At 39.6% G+C, this 22,034-nt stretch overlaps 1 non-coding gene across 1 annotated transcript; it reads right to left on the bottom strand.

The window, feature by feature from the left end:
* Positions 1–1,489: 1,489 nt before the first annotated feature.
* Positions 1,490–1,596, bottom strand: LOC142173938 (small nucleolar RNA R71). Its single transcript, XR_012703302.1, has one exon. It is a non-coding gene; the product is annotated as a small nucleolar RNA R71 (small nucleolar RNA).
* Positions 1,597–22,034: the final 20,438 nt, after the last annotated feature.

Below are 22,034 nucleotides of genomic sequence, written 5' to 3'. Positions count from 1 at the left end.
TCGTGGAACAACCGTTGGGAGCTAGACTCATCGATTTCTACATCCCTTTATCCTTACTTTGTAATTTAATTATGCAAAATATTTTGGATATTGTTAGTATGAGTATGAGTAGCTAAACTCCTAATCTAAAGTTTTGATAGAACCTGTTGAAGGATGATATTATTGTGGTTGATTGAAGGGCCCTCAATTGGCTGTGCCTATTTAGTATATATTACTCGGGAGAGAGTGCATATTTAGGTAGTTGTTGAACAACATCACTCCTAATATATATGAGGGATCAATACGAAGGGTTTAAAGATGGGATTAGGGATAACGAAACCTTGGTGTGATCCGAGTGAGCCGTATTTAATGCCAACTAGCGTAATTTGAGAGAATATGCCTAGTAAATTTTGGTAATTACTCGGGAAAGAGTTACGATAATCAGAGTGCTCATGATCGATAGAAAAGACTTAGGCAAATTTATAAAAAAACGTAGCGGAAAAGATTCCGATTATAGAAAAAATTACAACCTTAGATCATTCCAATTCTTGTCTACAACCCTTTAGTAGTTAGTTATTAATTGTTGCATTTTCATTACGTAATATTTAGTTAGTAAACATCTAAATTGTTACTTAAATATTTCTTAAGAAGACTGATTGCGTGAGTTCGTGCGAGTCTAGTAGCTATGTTTGATAGGTTAATTCCCTGTGGAATTCGACTCCGGACTTATTAGCCGGAATATATTTGCAACGACCGCTTAGTCCTTTTTTAAGGCATAGTTGGGCGTGATCAAATTTTAGCGTCATTACCGGGGAATTAACAGTGTTATTAATTGCAGCTAAAAGAATTGCTAGAATTCTTAGTGTAGTCAATTTTCTTCATTTTGAAACAAATACATTGAAATTCTAATGTTTGTAGTCTTGGGTGCTACAGGTGCATTCCCAGAAACTCCTCAAGAACTGGTGAATTGTTCGAAGCATTATCATATCCTGACAAAGTTTTCAAGGCACTGAATCGTGCAAATAAGAAGGGCAAACAGAAACAGAACTCAACAGAACAAATCGATCCAGACATGGATGACGGAACAGAAAATCCAATCAACAGAGTCAATGCGAATGACCCGAACAATCAGGGTGTGGTGCCTCTTGTACCAGAGGTAGCATTATATGATTGGGCATAACCCACCGCCGACAATCTGGAAACTGCAATTGCGGTCCCTCAGATACAGGCGAAATCATTTCAAATCACAAACAACATGCTACATTTATTGCAGAACAAGGGACTGTTCTCAGGGTCATACATTGAAGATCCTCAGCAGCATCTGAAGAATTTCCTGTCGATATGTGTCACGCAAAGGCAACCTAATATGACACCGGAAGCAATAAAGTTGTTGTTGTTTCCATTCTCGGTGACAGGAGAAGCTCAGACTTGGCTTAATTCACTCCCCATAAATTCTATAACTACTTGGGAGGAATTAGTCAAGCAATTTTTGAACAAGTTCTACCTAGCCAAACAAATTGATGATATATTGAGCTTCAGGCAGAGACCGACAAAATCACTATAAGAAACGTGGGAGAGGTTCAAGGGTATGATGGTTAAGTGTCCACATCATGGCATTCTAGATCAGATGTTGGGGTAGAGATTCTATATGGGACTAGCAGACGGCTTAAAGGCCAATGTTGATGCTTCAGCAGGTGGAGCATTTTTGAGCAAAACATTCAGAGAATGCAAGACCCTACTTGATAAGATGGCCCAAAACTCAGGATGGATGACAGGAGACTCTACGATCACTCATGTAGTTCACTCAGTGGCTTTGGACCCAAACAACTCCATAGATGAAAATATGGCCATTCTAATGACGCAAATGAGTATCCTCACTAAAAAGATCGATGAATCTGTCCAGAAGCAGCAGGTACACATAGTTGACGCAACTAATGGGGGCTTATGTACACCATGCATTAACCAAACTTATGTATGCTCGTGGAGTGCGAAAGGTGACAACCAGTACTATTAGGAAGATATAAACTATGTAGCCAACTATGGGGGACATAGGCAAGGTGGTTAGAATTGGGGACAACAGAATCAACAATATAGACCAGCATAGCAGCACTACAATAACAACAACAATCCTGGAGCTAAGCGACCACAGGGTCAAGTAGTGCCTTACCAAAGGTAACAGGGTTACAACCAGCAAAATCAGCAGCTGGCTTATCAATAACCTCAACAACAACAGATTGTGAGACAAGATAATGGGGTTGCTGAACTTAAGAGAATGCTGGACAACAACAATAGAATGTTGTAACAACTGATTGGGTCCACTGGAAAAATGCAAGAGAGAGTGGACTCACATGAATCAGCGATAAAGGGTATTAAGATTCAATTAGGACATATTTCTATGGCTCTAAACAATCGTCCCCAAGGGATGTTACCTGCAGACACACAAGTCAACCCAAAGGATCAGGGCCCGAAACAGCTTATGGCAGTGAGTCTACGAAATGGTAGAGACCTAGATCTGGAGCAAGAGATTGCTCGCGAAAGCCGGCCTACTGAAACACTTGTGCTAGTGCCCATTGATATAGATGATTCAATAGGGTTAACTGAGGTAACGGTACAACATGCACAAGAGAGCACAAGCAAAGAAAAAGAGGTTACGAAGGAGACTGCGGTAGCACAAGAAATGACAGTAGAAGCAGTGCCCGAGCAAGATAAAACTCAAATCACAGGAAAGAAGCGACCTCCAGCACCATTCCCATAGAGATTGGTCAAATATCAGAAGGACGAGCAATATAAGAAATTCATGGAGATGTTGAAACAAATACAGGTGAACATTCCATTGATTGATGCGTTGCGGGAGATGCCTGGGTATGCCAAAATGATGAAATATTTAATGTCTCACAAATTCTACTTCCAAGACATGTCCATTGTTACATTGACACAAACCTGTAGTGCAGTCATGACGAGACCCATAGCTGAGAAGTTGTCAGACCCAGGGAGTTTCACAATCCCATGCACGATAGGCAGCTATGCTTTTGCTAAAGCATTGTGTGATTTAGGGGAATGCACAAACTTGATGCCCTTGGCTATCTACAAAAGGTTAGGTATTGGAAGAGCTAGACCCACGTCCATGTTACTACAGCTAGCCGACCGGACAGTGAAGAGGCCCTCTGGTATCCTTGGTGATGTATTAGTACAGGTTGGGAAGTTTGTGTTCCAAGCAGATTTTGTCATTCTAGACTGCCAGGTTGACGAGGAGATTCCCATAATTTTCAGAAGACCATTCTTGGCCACTGGGAGAGCTTTAATTGATTGTGAAACTGGAGAGCTCAAAATGAGACTAAATGATGAAGAAATGACATTCAATGTGCAGAAGTCTATGCGGCGACCAAGTGAATTTTCTAATTGCTCTCTAATAGAAGCTGTGGATGTAATTCTGGAGGAGGAAGATGAGACCTTGAATGCTAAAGACCCTCTAGCAGCCTGTCTCATGAACTTAGATGAAGTAAATGGAGAGGATTTGGCGGAGTGGGTGTTGGCTCTTGAAGGCCAAGGGTTTTGGAAAAGAGAGCTCGAAATTGAGCCTTTGCACTTAGAAGAAAGAAAAATTCCTCCAGCTAAGCCATCGATAGAAGAGCCACCAAAGTTGGAACTGAAGCCGCTACCACCTCACCTCAGGTATGCTTTCTTGGGACCTAACTCAACTTTACATGTTATTATCTCATCTGGTTTGTTAGATGTGCAGAAAGAACAACTTTTGCAGGTATTGAGTGAGTGCAAAACTGCAATTGGTTAGACCATTATAGACATTAAGGGTATCAGCCCGGCCTTCTGTATGCATAAGATTCTACTGGAAGATGGCCACAAACCTTCTAGATAACATCAAATAAGGCTGAACCCGTATGAAGGAAGTTGTGAAAAAGGAGGTGATAAAGTAGTTAGATGCGAGGATCATTTTTCCCATCTCCGACAGCAACTGGATCAGCCCAGTCCAATGTGTGCCGAAGAAAGGTGGGATGACTGTAGTGCAAAATGAGAACATTGAGTTGATATCAATAAGAACAGTCACAGGATGGCGAATTTGTATGGACTACAGAAGATTAAACAAGGCCACCCGAAAAGACCACTTTCCCTTGCCGTTCATTGATCAAATACAAGATAGATTGGCTGGGAAGTCCCACTTTTGCTTCCTGGATGGATACTCGGGGTATAATCAAATCTCCATTGCCCCGAAAGATAGAGAGAAAACATCATTCACTGTCCATATGGAGTCTACGCCTTCCGGAGGATGCCATTCGGCCTATGCAATGCACCTGCCACATTTCAAAGGTGCATGATGGCCATCTTCACTGATATTGTAGAGGACATCATGGAGGTCTTTATGGATGATTTCTCGGTGGTGGGAGACTCATTCGATGATTGCCTAAGGAATTTGAAAAAGTGCTGAAAAGATGTGTCGAGACTAATTTGGTACTCAATTGGGAAAAGTGCCATTTTATGGTACAAGAAGGTATAGTCTTGGGGCACCTAGTGTCGAGTAAGGGCATTGAGGTAGATCATGAAAAGGTTGATGTGATCGAAAAGCTTCCACCACCTACTTCCGTCAAAGCAATAAGAAGTTTCCTTGGCCACGCTGGGTTCTATAGACTGTTTATAAAAAAGATTTTTCCAAAATTGCTAACCCCTTGTGTAAATTCCTTGAAAAAGATCACCCTTTTATATTTTCTGATAACTGCAGGGTAGTTTTTGAGGAATTGAAGAAAAGGCTCGTGACATCACCTATCATAGTTGCACCTGACTGGGAGCAACCATTTGAGCTGATGTGTGACGCAAGCGACTATGTTGTGGGAGAAGTGCTTGGGCAGCGCAAAGACAAAGTCATGCATCCAATATATTACACAAGTAGAAATTTAAGTGGTGCCCAACTAAATTACACAGTGACTGAGAAGGAGATGCTAGCAGTGGTGTTCGCATTTGACAAATTCAAGTCATACCTGATAGGCTCAAAGGTAATTATTTATACTGACTATGCTTCTCTCAGGTACCTAATTTTATAAGAAAGAATCAAAGTCGCTCCTGATTCGATGGGTGCTACTGCTGCAAGAATTTGACTTGAAAATCCATGACCAAAAGGGAACGGAGAACCAAGTGGCTGATCTCTTGTCTAGGCTGAAAGGAGACGAAAAGAAGGTTGAGGGGGGAGAGATTGTGGAGACTTTCCCGGATGAATAACTACTAGCCACGAGTCTTAAGGTAGTGCCATGGTATGTAGATATTGCAAACTACCTGGCAAGCGGTATTATTCCCTATGACCTTTCCTCTGTTCAAAAGAAAAAGTTCTTTCATGACTGTCGCATGTATTATTGTGATGAGCCTTATATGTTCAGGATTTGTGTTGATAACATGATCCGGAGATGTATCCCCGAGATAGACCAATCTTCTATTTTGCAGGCTTATCATGCGTCACCATATGGTGGCTATTTCGGGGGAGTAAGGACAGTTGTATAAGTGCTGGAGTCGGGCTTCTACTGGCCGACATTGTTCAAAGATGCACACTTATGGGTGAAGGGTTGTGACGAATGCCAACGAACCGGGAATATTTTTCGTCGATATGAGATGCTTATGAACGAATTCAGGAGGTAGAAGTGTTTGATGTATGGGGAACCGAACAAGAAGTGTGTATCTCCATGAATTTCTTGTTCGGTTCTTTGCTATGGTCGGAATATTTTGAACCGAACACTTCTTAAATTTTTTTTAGTCAGTAAATAAGTTGGCTAAGCACTTGATTTTCTCTATAAAAAGATTGAGACTTAGGAAAGACGAATTTAATTGAGTACTATTCATGGGTTGTATAACTACCTTTCTTAAACTCATACTTGTTTAATGTCTATTAAAATCATAGTGTTTGTTGATCTCAAGTGCATTGTGTGGTCAGTTTATATCATCTAGTTCTCATGCTTATTTTAAAATTTAGAACTTGCCTTGAGTATGGTTTGAGGCGAAATCATAGGAAGATTTTTGAGTTGGGAAATGAAAGTAGGCCGTCCTTGTTAAAACCATGGCCGAAATTTACCTTCCTTAATTATTTTTATCCTTAGTTAACCCCGTTGAGCCTAAAGAAATTATCTTTGTTTTATTGTTAGCCAAACTTTAACCCTTAGCCTATTTGTTATGATATTTTTTTTCAATTCATTCCCTTTTTGGCAACTTAAAAAGTTGAATTAGAATGAAAAACGTAAGTGGGAAGAATAATTGTGGAAGGAAGAGGCGCTAAGGGTGATTGTTGAGCTTGCTGATTTAAGTTAAAATATTTTCATGTGAAACAAAAGAAATGTGTTGCTCTTGAAATCCAATTTCAAGAAAATAAATAATCTGAAAGGGCAATAAAAGGAGAAACATTGGAAAAAAAAAGAGAAAGAGGGGAGATTGATTATTTTAAACGGAAGGTCGTTGTGCTTAAGTGCTAATATAAATACAGTGTCTATAAGGGACATAAGTCACTCTTATCCATATATATCTGTCATGACCCAAAATCTACCTAGTCGTGATGGCACCTAACCCAACCCGTCTGGGAAGCCAATTAACAAATCATTTGTTCGAAATGTACATACACAGATTTTTATAAATCTAAGGCTATCATGAATAAGAGGCAGCTACGATCGGAACACAGGTACATTTTCAAATTCATCTCCCGTCGATCACAGCAACATCAACATCCAATATCTGCACGCAAGGTGCAGAAATGTAGTATAAGTACAACTGACCCCATATACTCAATAAGTAACAAACCTAACCTTAGGTTGAAAGTAGTGACGAGCTGGAACAAAGGTCAGGGCCCAACATCAATAGCCAACAACATGTCATAACAACATAATAGAAGTAATAAAAGAAGTAGCTCAAAGATAAAATGCTCAGCTCGTTCACAGTTCCAGAAAAATAGTCCTGCTTTTCAAATATATCAGTGAAAACCCAAATCCTTTACCGAAATCACCAATTTATGAGTAAGTTTGAAAACTGTGATTTTTTCAAAAACTTTCAACAGGTAATTAATTTATTTTTAAATAATCATGAGAAAAATATATCTCTATGCCTACATGTCAATATGTAGCAGAAATCATGAATGACGCAATATCGTATAGCATGAGGAAAAATGCATCTCTATGCCGGTATGTCAAGTGTGCATGTCAATGCGATACAACTCAGTAATAAAACCATATGCATACTCTCAGAGTATCATTTCACTCAGTCCTCCCAGTTACTCAGTCCTCCCAGTCACTCAATCCTCACAGTCACTGAATCCTCCCAATCGCTCGTCACTCGTATTTAGTAGCTACCTACGCTCACTGGGGTGTGTACAGATTCCGGAAGGGGTCTTTCCTTTCAGCCCAAGCGCTATAACAAGCCAATCATGGCATAAATCAATAAAATATGCTGCGACGCGCAGCCCGATCTCATAAATATCCTCACCATCAGGCCCTCGGCCTCACTCAGTTATCAATCTCTCCAGTCTCTCAGGCTCACAATGTCATGAAAATCAGCCAAAAATGATGGTATGATAAATCAATAAATAGCAACAGAGACTGAGAGATGATATGAAATGAATGAACATGATTGAGTATGAAGATACAATTTAAACAAATAATTCGACGGTAGAAGTGACCTTTGGTGGGTCCCAATGATACCAACATTTGCCTAAGTATGATTTCTAACATGAGTCGTAGCTCAGTTTCTCAAACACATAAGAATATATGAAAAAATACGAGTTAATTGACTCTACAGTTCTACGGAATCGACTGAGTCTCAATTTCTACGGTGCACGCCCACACGCCCATCAACTAGCATGTGCGTCACCACCAAATAATTCACATAACACGTATAATCAGGGTTCATACCCTGAGCTCCAAGTTTAGAAGAGTTACTTACCTCGAACAAGCCGAATCCAATGCTGAGCAAGATAAACAATACTCCAGAAATTCCATTCCGTACGTATCAACCTCCAACCACCTTCATATCTTATCAATTCAAGCCAAACGATCTGTATCTATTCAAACAATGTGCAAATTAATCACAATATACTCCAATGCTTACAATTTAATAATTTATAAAAATCTCCAACTTCGCTCGAAAAGTCGACGGTGGGGCCCAAGTCTCGGAATCCAACAAAAATTATAAAATCCGAACCCCTATTCAACCACGAGCCCAACCATACCAAAATTACTCAAATTCGACCACAACTCGGCGTTCAAATCCTCAATTAAAATCTATAAAAGTTTCTACTATTTTCAACCCAAAACACTAATTTATTGACAAAAACAATAATAGATTCGTATAATTTAACCAAAACCGAGTTAGAATCACTTACCACAATCCATATGATGAAAATCGCTTCAATCCGAGCTCCATAGCTCCAAATGTGTTAAAATGGTCGAACCCTTAAAATATAGCTTCTGTCCAGGCATTTACTCTTCGCGATCGTGAAAAATGCTTTGCGATTGCGAAGCACAAAAATTTCCAGCTCAAAATTGGCTCTTCGCGATCGCGGAAAACCAATCGTGATCGTGAAGCACAAACTTCCCAACTCTTCAAGACAACCTCTAGTATAATGGTCATAACGTTTTGTAAAAAACTCCAAATGATAAATGCTTTAACTTTATGAAAACTAGACATCAAGGACTACAACTTTTGTTTTTTAGATTATCTTCAAATTTCTTATAGATTGCGAGATATAAGCTTAAAAATTCGAGTCAGTGCAACAGAGATTTTGTTCTTCGCGATCGCGAAACAGCTTCCGCGATCGCGATTCACAAGGCGCCAAACTGTTGTTTGCTCTTCGCGAATGCGACCAAATATTTGCAATCACAAAGTACACCTCTGTAGCCAAAAATTAGCAATTACAAATGGCCTAGAAATGGTCCGAAACTCACCCGGACCCCTCGGGACCCCGTCCAAGTATACCAACAAGTCCCAAAACATATTACGGATCTACTTGAGGCCTCAAATATCATATAATAACATTGAAATGACGAATCACACCTCAATCCAAACTTAATGAACTTTAAATCTTTCAACTTTCAAACCTCGCGCCGAAACATATTAAATCAATCCGGAATGAACTCAAATTTTGCGTACAAGTCATAAATGACGTAACAAAGCTATTCGAATTTTCAGAATATGATTCCGACCCCAATATCAAAAAATCAACTTCCGGTCAAACTTTTAATTTTCTATTTTCGCCATTTCAAGCCTAATTTAACTACGGACTTCCAAATAATTATTCGGACACACTCTTAAGTCCAAAATTACCATACAGAGCTATTGGAACCATCAAAACTCCATTCCGGGGTCGAATACAAAAATTCAAACTTGGTCATTTCTTTCATCTAAAGGCTTCTAACATGAAATTCATTCTTCCGAACTAATCCCGAAACACCTGAAAAATAAAGCCGACAATACACACTGGTCATAATACATTATATGAAGCTACTCAAGACTTCAAATGTTTGAACGGGATGTAAATGCTCAAAACGACAAGTCGGGTCGTTACAATATCTTACTTGTCCTTAAGCCTACATTATAACCTTATAAAGTCCTACATGATCTAGACTCAAAATCTCCTATATTAGTGGATAATCATACTATATTCAAGCTTATGGCAATTTATAGTAACATGAGGTACTTCTTAGCTGAGAGTGAGAGTTTCTTTTCCTATGCCTTTCTTTGTTCTATAATGATATATATTGTGGGCATCTTTATTCATTAGCAAGAGACACTTGGGATTAGAAAATATTGTGATTTCAATTTACAATAGGTGAACATGAGTGTGGTTAAAGGTTGTTTAAATTTGTGGATTGGTCTTAGTTGAATTTTGTCAACCCAAAATTTTTATGATCTTCCTTAAAAGTGTTTTAACTATGGTATTTGTCTTTGTGTATTCGAGGATGAACAAATATTTAAGTATGGGGGAAATTAATGCATAAAAGTTATTCATATATTTTTCATAGATAATAATATATTTCTTTCATAAAATAAATAAATATTATGCCTAAAACTCATATTTTCTAACAATTATTGCAGGAAGAAGAATTACCATAGACGAAGACAAAATATGCAACTCTAGAGGAAAAAATATGGAATGAAGAAAAGGGGAGAAAATACTCGATGCATATGTGGAACACAACAAAGAATCAAAAAAAAAAAAAAAAGAAATGAAGCCAGGATTCATCTAGGCCTTAACTCAAGATCCATCTAGACTTACCATCCTATAAATATGCTAGCAAGGCTTAAGAGAAAATATCAAGTATTAAGGAGTAGATATTTTTATCTTGGTCTCTCACTCTCTTTCACTTAAGTTTTCTTCTAGTCTTTTATTTTGCAAGTAAAAATAATACTCTTTCAAGAGTTTTTCTTTCTCGTCTTTGTAAAAATTAATTACTTCTTTATGGAGTACCTTTTTTTGTTGGGATAGTTGATGAAACTTGATATATTATTATAATTTCAATTTAAAGTTCATACAAGCTTGTCATGAAAATTTATATTTCAAATCTTTTATGTACTAGAATGATAGATTGTAGTTATTATCGTCACATTCATCTATTTTATCACTTAATTATTCTTGTTTAAATTTTATAATTCTCACGAAGCAAAATTGATGCACTATATAGTTATTTAATAAAATAGATTGATAGTAATTTTTAACAATTTGTATTATTCTGAATCTTCAATCTTGCTTCTTTCAAGTCTAATCCTCAAGGAGGAATTGACTCAAGTGAGGCGACTGATTCAAAAGTCTTTATCTTATTTCTTTCAATTCAAATTCTCAAGAAGGAATTGACTCAATTAAGATTAATGACTCAGTGAAAATAATCTCAAGAGGTTTTCACTAATTTTAGTACAATTCAGGCAAGAACATTATTTTAGTTTATACTGTCACTAGATATCAATTAATTAATATCTATAACCTCACGGAGTGATATTAATTGATTGTTTTAGAGTGACTAAATATAATTGTATTCGCAATAAGCAATTATTCTTCGTCAAAATATATGTGAAACTGAAATAGTTGTATAATAACATTATCAAGTGAATTTAATAATTCTCAACTCTTTTTAGATATAAATCTTTCGAAAGTTGTTTGATATTGTTTAAGTAAAATTATAATTCAAAAATCCTACTCTCCTTTCAACAATTTGATTCTCTCAGATAGTAGCTAAAATACCATAAATCTGTAGCATATATCTTTCAATCTCTGTGGGACGATATCATAAACTATACTATAATTTGACAGGGTACGAGCCTTATTTTTCTATACGCCAGAAGCTCGTCACCACCACCCCACCACCATCATCCTCAACCACAATCACACACTCACCCACCTCAACTATCATAACCAGCCACCCCATCACCATCAACAACCATAGCCGGCACCGCCCACCATTATAAACTACCACCACCTAATATCACCTTCCTTAATCACAACCACAATCACCACCACCACCACCCACCATTATTAACTATCACCACCCATAATGTCACGACCCATATCCACGTGACTGGCTCCCGACATACTACCCGACCTAAGCGAACTAACCCATATGTCAAGACTAAGTATAATTGTAGAAGCCAATTAAAAATCTTGTACATTTTCAAATCAAGTCATAATATATTTTTCATTTCCAAAATCATACATGAAACTTTTTATAAAAATGATATAATTAAATTAAATAATTATTTTTTATGCATGACTTTCATAATTCTATTTTTATAATCCAACACAATTATCTATGGAGCCTCTATACCATAGAATATAACTAACAATTGGAGTAATTCTGATAAAATAAAATAAGAAATAACATGATAGCTACCATAAGATAAAAGTGGTGCTTCATAATACCTAGGAAAGAGAGTCATCCTAGCCTTGTCCACACATCATATGTCATACCTCATCCTGAAATACGTAAAAACAAAGTGAGACCCTAAATAGGGGCACAGGGCTGAGTATACCACCATGGTACTCAATAAATGTCATGGACTCTCTCTAACTTAAATTCTTGGGACAAACTTTATAAAAATAATGCACCAATACTTGATATAAAACAATAAGTAATTTCATCAAATCACGATCTTTATCATTGTAAATAAAAGACAAGTAAAATATAATCCACGATATAAACTTTTAAAACATTATATTCATCTAAGTTTTTGAATAAAATAATACAAAATCATTACATTTTCTATAAGTCGTTGAAATCACTTTCGGCTCCATAGACCTTGTAACGACCCGACCGGTTATTTTTAATTTCTAGCGCATCGTTCGGCGGTTTGAGTCTATGAGCAACTTCACTTCAAGTATCATGACTTGTACACGTGGTCGGGATTGAATTTCGGGAAGTTCGGAGTTGAATTAGAAAGAAAATTCTCATTTCGAAAGCTTTAAGTTGGAAGAATTGACTAAGATTGAATTTTAGAGTAAACGGCCTCGGAATTGGGATTTGAAGGTTCCAACAGATTCATATGATAATTTTGGACTTGGGCGTATATCCGGGTCAAATTTTGGATAACCCGGGAGCGTTTCGGCACCTATTGTGGAAGTTAGCACTTTGGAAGAATTTCATGAATTTGGGGTGGAGGTTAATTTTATATTATTGATGTCCGTTTGGGATTACGAGTCTGGGAATGGCTCTATATGGTGATTCTGGTGTTGGGAGCGCGTCCGGAAGTGGATTTGGAGGTCCGTAGGTCATTTTGGAGTCATTTGGCTAAAGTTAGAAATTTAAAGGTTTATGAGAAGTTTGACCGGAAGTGGACTTTTTGATATCGGGGCCGGAAACATATTTCGGAAGTTGGAGTAGGTCCGTAATGTCAAACGTAACTTGTGTGCAAAATTTGAGGGCAATCGGGCGTGATTTGATAGGTTTCGGCATCGAATAAGGAGGTTTGAAATTCTAAAGTTCATTAAACTTGGAATGGGGTGCGATTCATGAATTCGACATTGTTTGATGTGATTTGAAGGCTCGACTAAGTTTGTAATGTGTTTTGGGACGTGTTGGTATAATTGGTTAAGGTCTCGAGGGCCCCGGGTGGATTCCTGTTGTTAACGGATCCAATTTGGAATTTAAAGAAGGGCTGAAGCAGTTGAGCATCTGGTGTAACTGCACCTGCGTGAAGAGGGCCGCAGGTGCGAGCCCACAGGTGCGGGAAAATGGCTCGCAGAAGCGGAAGGGGCAGGCTACTGAGAACCGCAGGAGCGGAAAGATTTGTGCACCTGCGAAGGCGTAGGTGTGAAGAGAGTAGCGCAGGTGCGAGAATGTTGGGCCGAGTTGGAGCCGCACCTGCGATGGAATTTCCGCAGGTGCGGGACCGTAGATGCGGCCAAGGCACTGCAAGTGCGAACGTCAGGGCTGGGCAGTGTGTTCTTTAAAACGAGGGCTTGGCTCATTTTCACCCCATTTTCTCCATGAGAGACGGTCTTAGAGCGAGTTTGGAGCTCATTCTTCGTCATCAATGCCAAGGTAAGTGATTCCCACTTATTATAAGTTAAATATATGGTTTGTATAAGGATTTAAATATGTAAATTAGTATGAATTGTGGGGTTTTTGGTAGAAGACCTAGAATTTAGTATTTTTGGATTTTGATCATGAAATTTGGTATGGAATTGAGAATAAACTATATATTTGAGTTCGTGAGGTTATGGGTAAAGTTTATCTTCGAAAATTTTTGGAATCCGGGCAGGTGGGCCCGAGGGTGATTTTTATTGACTTTTCGATCGGGGTTAGAAATTGTATAAATTGGATTATATTAGTATTTGAGTATATATTAACAGGTTTGCATAATCATTGGCTAGTTTTGGAACATTGTGCATCGATTCAAGTTGTTTGAAGGGCTCGGAAGCCGGTTATGGAACTTCGAAGCGAGGTAAGTCTCCTTTCTAACCTTGTAAGAGGGAATTACCCCCATAGGTGAACTAAATTATTATGTACTTCTATTTGTGGGGGCTACGTACGCACGAGGTGACGAGAGTCCATACGTAGCTACTAACTATGCCTATGTCCGGGTAGTTTTAGGCTTACATCATGCCTTGTTGCTATTGTTATTTAATTTATGTTTATTGTTTGCCTTGAAAGGAAGCGAGATTAAGTTAGCTTATTAAATGTTTCGAAGGGAGTTGAACTTGAGGAAAAGTTGGGAACTTAAAGGTTTTCATTTGAACTTCGTATGTTTTTGAAAAGAATTGAGGAACACCATAATAACTTAAGAAATTTATGTTTGACCGCGTCTCACGTATGATTCGCGAGCGGGGTATTTCCTTCTACTCTTATGAGATCGGGTCGTTCGCCTCGATAGGATGCATGTACCACTCTCATGGGAGCGGGTCGTTCACCTCGGCAGGTTAATAGATGCATCTATGGTTCGCGTCGTTCAACCCTCGGTAGTGCACAGTTTACTTTTATGTTGGATCGGGCCATACGCCTCGGCATTTACTATATATATATATATATATATATATATATATATATATATATATATATATATATATATATATATATATATATATATATATATTATCCTCATAGAATCGTGCGTAACGTTTGGCAAGAAGCCAGTGTATCTGAGGGTTTTTCCCTGATTTGGATTATGGCAACCTCTTTGATGAAATCCACTATATCTATACATATGCTCCAGTTACGGAGGGGACTTGCTAGTTGAGAGGTTGAGTAAATTTTAAAGAGAAAAATTGTACTACATATTTTATACTTGTTTGTCTCATATTCATTCAGTTCTTTACTGTACCTGATATTATTGGACCACTAGTAAGTGTCGAAGTTGACCCTCCGTCACTACTTCTTCGGGGTTAGGCGGGATACTTATTGGGTACGCGTTGATTTACGTACTCATGCTACACTTGCTGCACATTTTTGTGTAGGTACGCATATGTTTAGCGGCCTTGTGGGCACAGAGGCGCGATTATGGCGGGGACTTAGGTGAGCTGCATTCTATACGACGCACCGTAACTAGCAGAGTCTCCTTCAGAGTATTGTATTTTCTTTCCTGTCCAAGTTGTATTGCGGACAGTTATTATATTTTATTTTAAATTTCTAAAAAAGGCTCATGCACTTGTGACACCGAGTTCTGGGATGATTATGGGATGTTCACTATTGGAATTGGAAAACATTGTTATTTATTCTGTAAATTCATCTTTTACTAGATAAATTGAAGTAAATTTACGATTTCAAAAATATTAAAATAAGGATTTAATTAAGTATTTATTGTTGGCTTGCCTGACAGTAAAGTCCGGCTCCATCACGACCTTTATGAATTTGGGGTCGTGACAGTTTCACAGAGCACTAGGTTCACTTAGGTCGCATGAGTCATGAGCGAGTCTAGTAGAGTCTTGCGGATCGGTATGGAGACGTCTGTACTTATCTTCGAGAGGCTACAGGACTGTTAGGAGCACTTTCCTTCTTGATTCCTCATCGTGCAATTTGATTCCTTTGAGTCTTATGCCTTCATTTCTCTCCCATTCAATCTTATGCGACGTGAACCGCTGGTTATAAATCGGGAATTGAGGAATCGTAATGGTACTACAGATGTGGTGCGGGATGTTTCTCCCTGCGTAGTTGATTGGGCAATTGTCGTCGCCTTGTGGAAGGATATTCTGTCATTTCAGCTCAATAGTTGTACTTCTGAGAGCTTTGAGGCTTTGCACAGGTTGATGTGATGCTCATGAGTTGTTATCGCACAATATTGATGTGATGGTAGGATGCTTGCCTATGTATCGGGGAAGTGAATGACTTGAAAGGAGGTTTACTCATTGCATGATTCAGAGATTCAGTATTTTACTTCCGACGGAGGAAAGGCAATCGAACTGAGAATGTTCAGAATGAGGTTGATGGAGTAGCGGGACTCGATATTTTCGAGCGTGGTGGAATCTTCGCCTGTGATATGGCGTCATCATCCTTGATTGGCTATAATGTGTTAAGTTCATCGGTGTTATGGTTTCCTTCAATTCACCTTGGGGCAGAGTATTATAAATGGTGCCGAGAAAGCGGTTGTCATAGGTCGCAGTGTGCAGAGGTTCAGGATTGAATCGGCATTCCTGGTATTGATGACTCGAGAAATATGATTTCCGGAAAGGTTTAAAGTTGGTAGCGATCTAACGGTTCAAGTGCTACAGAGGTAGATTTTGATTTAAGGTAACAACTGGGCAGTGAAGGATGAGGAAGGACATATGGGAGGTGCCTTGCGGTGGATAAACTTATAGAAGGCCAAGTGTGAGAAACAAGAGTCGGGTAGTTACTTAAAGAAGTGAGTTTGACCAAAGTGGGAGAGTGACGGAGTAGCATGTGGGTTCTGTGATAAGATAACTACACGACTTGAGGAAAGTTTAGAGTGATTTGGGAATTTATGGTGGACGGTGATTTGGGTCTACGGATTTAATTTCAAATATTGGCTATTATACGGCGGGAGATTGGATACAACAGAGAGGAGTTGCTTGATATGAAGAAGGTTACAACATGACTTTGAATAGGAATGTACTGTCGCACCTTTTAGTTGATGTCCATGAGGAGTGAACAGACTTGTATATCTGGTGAATGAGCACGGGCTCAGGATGGGTTACTGATTATGTAGTAAGTGTACCCAGTGCAGTGACGTTGGAAGATGTCGGCTTATAATTTCCACAGGGGGGTTATCTCTTGTGATCAGGTTAGCGGTCGCGTGATGTTGACGAAGCTTCTACGAAAAATTCTACTGGCTACCCGGTAAGAGATTGAATATGTAAATGTGGCTAGTGGTCCAGAGTGTTCATTAAATATTAATGGAAGGATTTCGAGGAATTTGGCTGGGTGATTGTGCTAGATCATGTCGATGAAGAAAGAATCTTGGTGGGTTCCAAGTTTATGCAATAGTAGCTTCAAGCTAAGTGGGAGAGTCCCACTGCCTACAGTTGGATTGCATGGTCGTCTATTTGTAAGATTTATGGTTATCGGCATATTGATGGGTTATTACGACTAAGGAAAGGGAACATCAGTGGTAAGTGGAGCAAGCAATTTGAGGAATGTGTGCTATAGTTGGCCTTATCGGTTTATGCTCAGGCTTTGGGAAGACTTAGGATTTATGCTTCGTGTAGAGGCGAGTTACAAGGAAGATGATTCAGCTAGGTGCTTCTTTGATAGGGTGCTCATGTGCTAGCAGAGCCTTGGAGTTGATTATATTCGGGACAAAGTCAGAGTGGGTGACTCTCAATAACAGTCCTAGTGGATTCAAAAGTTAAGGTGTGGTGCCTAAGGATTTCGAGTCCATAGTATGGTTAACTATCGAGCTTTTGTAGCGGATTATGATAAAGGAGCTTGGAGTGTTCTATGTTATATTCGGTCTGCGGTGTAGCATTAGAGGAATGGGAGAAAATTACTTTGGACTCATAGAGGAAGTATCAGAAAGAGTATACCAGTTAGCAACGGTTGAATTGGCATGATGGTGGTAGAGATAATTTCCTTCAGCGTGTTAAGTTATACATGTGAATTATGGCGGTGTGTGCGAGGCTTGACGGCCGCCGTAATTGATCTTATTTGGAAGCATTCTAATATTATGGCATGTTATGTGTAGACGGATCCCGGAAGGATTATGGTGGTTTAAACCACTACTCCAGGTTTGTATTTTCTGTGGTTATGGAAATTTGGCTGCGTGTTGCAATCTCTTGAAATGAGCTAAGTAAAATGTTTCTATATGATGAAGTGTTTACCCTATTAATGGTTCCGGAGTTTATGATAAAAATTTTGTGCTCTTGCGCATTGGCATGATTAAGTGCAGTGAGTAGCATGGGATTTGGGAGTTGATGATCAAAGTTGCAGTTCGGTGTTGACAAGAATGTCACGAGCTCGAATGAGCAAGAAAGGACTCAGATGGTTAGAGTCAGCTGGCATTGATTTTGGCGTCACCTGGGATCGGTGTCTGGTGTGAAGAGGCTTTGCATACTGAATGCGGATTCTTGAATTGTTTTACAGCGTTGATGTGGCCGGTAGTATGAATGTGCAGACTCGTTGTCTGGTGCGGAAGGTCGGGGGAGCGTGTCCCACGGAAAGATTATATAAGTGTGACAGGTAGTCACATAAATGATTAAAGATGGAAACCAAGTATAGAGGTTTTGGTACTATCGTTGATGCGAGAATTTATGCCTGAAGGGCGCTCGGTTCATTTGGTTATGAACTGAGAATGTTTGTTCTGGATTTGGCGGCTATTCTTGTGTGTCGTGGGAAAAAGGTTTACCCTAGATCCTTGAAAGGTTATTAGCCCAGTGTGGTACGGTCAGAATCGGCTTGAGGTTCGTGGATGGATCTAGATATGAATGTGGGCTCTATATCAGGCCGGATATGTTCATTTCAGCATAGCGCTCCTTATGGAGGATTCGGACGTTGGATGTTATTTCGTCATCGGCTACTTCATGTAATACTATATTGTGTTGTGTGAGTTGTGAAACGGCTTGTTAATTTCATATGTGTTGAGGTTCCGCGTAGCGATGATGTTATGTGAGCAGGATGGCTCTCGAGATTCAGATCATATATCACACCTTAGTTGTGCTTGACTTTTGTAGCGTATGGCACTATCTGTCTCCCCAGGGATGGTATTATGCACTTAGCATGCTCGTGGACGATATTCGGGTATTTTGTAATAATGAGCATTCTAGCTCGGTAAGTATCTCCTTATATAGATTTTATGTTCGGATCGGGTTATGCGCCGCAACAGTATGATGTTGAGTACAATCCCATATATCTATTTTCGTGTGTTTTATTTTCAATTTTCTGAGGAAGGTTCGTAACACCTTTTCGGTTGTCTACTTAGTTACGTGGGTTGAGTAGTTCTTTCCAGAGTTCGTTTTCCTTATGTATCACATTCAAGTTTGTAGCTTATTGGCACATTGTGGCATCATATGAGACTTTTGGCAGCGTCTGAGGTGGCTTGTTGCCTGAACACCTTATACTGGGAGAGATAAAATTATTGGACCTGGGGTCAATGTGATTAAATCGGTATGAGGCATAGTTAAAGAGTAAGTATCGGTATTCAGTCCAGAATGAGGTAATAGTTCTTGTCAAGGGGAGAAACTCAATGAATGGTTGACTCAGCAGTTGGTTGTAAATTTCTGCGCATCTTTTCCGCTGCGGCAGCATTACAAGAGTTGGAACCAGACTTATATATGTCATGAGGTGCATGGTGAGCATCATGTTCATGGAATTTTGGCTATTATTATCAGAGGAAGTTATTATGGTCATGTGAATTATGCGGTGCATGGTGTGAATTCAGGAAAGGTATGCAGTCATGTTTTGGTACATGGTATGGTGATTGATACGGTGATCGTACGTTGGAAACAGGCCTGGCAGAAGGTTCCGGATGTTCGAATTTGGCTCTAAGGATAATTTGACTAAGCAAAAAGGGGAATGTTCAGATTTACTCGAGCCAGTGTGCTCAACTGAGTTGTGGTATCACGGGTAGGTGCACGAGGTGTTAAGCAGTGATTTCAGACAACTCTAGAGCAGTTCTTAGCACGTTCGAGGACAAACGTATGTTTAAGTGGGAGAGAATGTAACGACCCGACCGGTCGTTTTGAGTTCTAGCACGTCGTTCGGCGGTTTGAGGCCATGAGCATCTTCACTTCAGGTATCAATACTTGTACGTGTGGTCGGGATTGAATTTCGGAAAGTTCAGAGTTGAATTGGAAAGAAAATTCTCATCTCGAAAGCTTTAAGTTGGAAAAATTGACTAAGATTGGATTTTAGAGTAAACTGCCTCGGAATCGGGATTTGAAGGTTCCAGCAAGTTCGCATGATGATTTTGAACTTGGGCTATGTCTGGGTCGAATTTTGGATGATCCGGGAGCGTTTTGGCACCTATTGTGGAAGTTAGCACTTTGGAAGAATTTCATGAATTTGGGGTGGAGGTTAATTTTATGTTATCGATGTCCATTGGGGATTCCGAGTCTGGGAATGGCTCTGTATGGTGATTCAGGTATTGGGAGCGCATCCGGAAGTGGATTCGGAGTAGGTCATTTTGGAGTCATTTGGCTAAAGTTACAAATTTGAAGGTTTTTGAGAAGTTTGACCGGAAGTGGACTTTTTGATATCGGGGTCGGAATCCGATTCCGGAAGTTGGAGTAGGTCCGTAATGTCAAACGTGACTTGTGTACAAAATTTGAGGGCAATCGAATGAGGAAGTTTGAAATTCTAAAGTTCATTAAGCTTGGAATGGGGTGTGATTCATGAATTCGACGTTGTTTGATGTGATTTGAAGGCTTGACTAAGTTCGTAATGTGTTTTGGGACGTGTTGATATAATTGGTTAAGGTCCTGAGGGCCCCGGGTGGATTCCTGTTGTTAACGGATCGAATTTGGAATTTAAAGAAGGGCTGAAGCAGTTGAGCATCTGGTGTAACTACACCTGCATGAAGAGGGTCGCAGGTGCGGGAAAATGGCTCGCAGAAGCGAAAGGGGCAGGCTACTGATAACCGCATGAGCGAAAGGATTTGTGCACCTGCGAAGGCGTAGGTGTGAAGAGAGTAGAGCAGGTGCGAGAATGTTGGGCCGAGTTGGAGCCGCACCTGCGATGGGATTTCCGCAGGTGCGGGACCGCAGATGCGGCCAAGGCACCGCAAGTGCGAACGTCAGGGCTGGGCAGTGTATTCTTTAAAACGAGGGCTTGGCTCATTTTCACCCCATTTTCTCCATGAGAGCCGTTCTTGGAGCGAGTTTGGAGCTCATTCTTCGTCATCAATGCCAAGGTAAGTGATTTCCACTTATTATAAGTTAAATACATGATTTGTATAAGGATTTAAACATGGAAATTAGTATAAATTGTGGGGGTTTTGGTAGAAGACCTAGAATTTGGTATTTTTGGATTTTGACCACGGAATTAGGCATGGAATTGAGAATAAACTATATATTTGAGTTCGTGAGGTTATGGGTAAAGTTTATCTTCGAAAAGTTTTGGAATCCGGGCACGTGGGCCCGAGGGTGATTTTTATTGACTTTTCGATCGAGGTTAGAAATTATTATAAATTGGATTATATTGAGTAATTGAGTATATATTAACGGGTTTGCATAATCATTGGATAGTTTTGGAACATTGTGCATCGATTCAAGTTGTTTGAAGGGCTCGGAAGCCGGTTATGGAACTTCGGAGCGAGGTAAGTCTCCTTTCTAACCTTGTAAGAGGGAATTACCCCCATAGTTGAACTAAATTATTATGTACTTCTATTTGTGGGGGCAACGTACGCACGAGGTGACGAGAGTCCGTACGTAGCTACTAACTATGCCTATGTCCGGGTAGTTTTAGGCTTACATCTGCCTTGTTGCTATTGTTGTTGAATTTATGTTTATTGTTTGCCTTGAAAGGAAGCGAGATTGAGTTAGCTTATTAAATGTTTTGAAGGGAGTTGAAATTGAGGAAAAGTTGGGAACGTATAGGTTTTCATTTGAACTTCGTATTTTTTTTAAAAAGAATTGAGGAACACCATAATAACTTAAGAAATCTACGTGTAACCACGTCGCATGTGTGTTTTGCGAGCGAGGTAATTGCCTTAAAAAGCTTCAAGCTGAATTTTCCTTGTTTTGAAAAGAACCAAGAAAGAGATATGATTTTAATGTTAAATTTATATTTGACCGCGTCGCAAGTTTGATCCGCGAGCGGGGTGATTCCTTACATTTATGTTTGACCGCGTCACACGTATGATTCGCGAGCGGGGTTTTTCCTATTACTCTTATGGGATTGGGCCGTTCGCCTCAACAGAATTTATGTACCACACTCTCATGGGAGTGGGTCGTTCGCCTCGGCAGATTAATAGATGCATCTATGGTTCGCGCCGTTCGACCCTCGGCAGTGCACAATTTACTTTTATGTGGGATCGGGCCGTACGCCTCGGTATTTCCTATATATATATTATCCTCATGGAATCGTGCGTAACATTTGGCAACAAGCCAGTGTATCTGAGGGTTTTTCCCTGATTTGGATTATGACAACCTCTTTGATGAAATCCACTATATCTATACATATGCTCCGGTTACGGATGGGACTTGCTAG

The sequence above is a fragment of the Nicotiana tabacum genome, chromosome 19 (genome assembly GCF_000715075.1).
Source record: "Nicotiana tabacum cultivar K326 chromosome 19, ASM71507v2, whole genome shotgun sequence".
In the NCBI taxonomy this organism is placed as follows: domain Eukaryota; kingdom Viridiplantae; phylum Streptophyta; class Magnoliopsida; order Solanales; family Solanaceae; genus Nicotiana; species Nicotiana tabacum.
The sequence above is the reverse complement of the archived record's forward strand: the minus strand, read 5'-3'. Positions and strand labels throughout refer to the sequence as shown.